Source organism: Cibotium barometz, chromosome 50 (assembly GCF_041138505.1).
Source record: "Cibotium barometz isolate CiBa-2024 chromosome 50, ASM4113850v1, whole genome shotgun sequence".
In the NCBI taxonomy this organism is placed as follows: Eukaryota; Viridiplantae; Streptophyta; class Polypodiopsida; order Cyatheales; family Cibotiaceae; genus Cibotium; species Cibotium barometz.
Genome location: NC_141095.1, coordinates 32,456,175 through 32,457,484, shown reverse-complemented (window position 1 = coordinate 32,457,484; position 1,310 = coordinate 32,456,175).

The following is a 1,310-nucleotide window of genomic DNA, read 5'->3' as shown; positions in this document are numbered from 1 at the left end:
CCAAATGTGTATGATTGGACACCATTACACACCATTGATGGTTTCCTTGAAGCATGGGATAACTCCTTGAAGCATTTTGAAACTTTTCATGCTTCATAGAAGAGATTGTGTAATGAAGGGGCTTGGTCTTGGACATAAGGGAAGCCCATGGGCATGGATATGGTCGGGTAAGTATGGGGGCCCAACATTAATAAGTGTGAAAATGTGGGCAAGTATATAAGCGAAAAAATTATAATTAGGGGCAACTAATCATTTACTAATCAAATCATACTTTCTTGGAGCTTCAAGCTTCCATGGCTATGGTGTTACTCCCTTGAGTGCATGTGGTACTCCATTATGAGTGCATTCCTTTCTCTCTCACTCTCCATCATTATAGTGGTATTAGAGCAGCCAAGTTTTTTATCCATTTCCATCTTAGTTTTAATAAAAATTGAGGAATTCTTGATCTTCTTGAATTTCTTGATTTTCTTGATCAGGAAATGGGACATGAGTGATCTTGTTGAAGGGAATTGGTTTTGCTTGAGTGGAACTAATCTTTGATTCATCTTTTCCTAAGCTTTTGGGGCCTTGGATGGCAAAGGACAAAATTTTGAGGTATCCATCCCTAATTTGTTAACCTTGGGGGACCAAAATTGGGGGAAAATGGTTAATCTTGATTAGGGAATAAATCCAAAATGTTTTACTTTTTCCTCTTTTTCTTGCCTAATGTGGGAGAAATTAGGGCATCAATCTCAGAGATTAGCAAGCAATACCCTAGGGTTTTGGTGGTAATCAACCTTCTCTTCAGGTTGATCATAAGAAAGCAAGGTTTCACCTACGATTTCATGGTCGTCTTCCCATTTTTCTATAGCTGTCATTTCTACATGAATCCACTTCTATCCTCTTGAAATATGGCACATATACCACTTAATAGCCTTGGATAAGCTTAGAGAAGTTTGCTTTAAGAATCATAAGCGACATTTCAACTTCATCTTCTTGTAATCGTTAGCGCCGACTGCTGTGTGGACTGTATTACTCCTTGTGGCTATGCGATTTTGCCAGCATCAAGGGCCTTTAACAACACCAAGAGATTGGTTAGGATTTATCCAAGCTTAACCAAGCAATAAAACTCAAGATTCTATGGCATTGGGGTGATTTTTAGTAGCTATGGTGTCTTCTTCTACCGATTTTGTTGTGCACGATTTTGGACCATTGAAGTTGCATTTTTCAAGGTAATCATCCCCATTGATTCACTCAATGTTCCAATGGTCTATTGAAGCTTCTATTTTCCTTTTTGATGATTCTCTTAGACAATAATGATGGCTATGAAG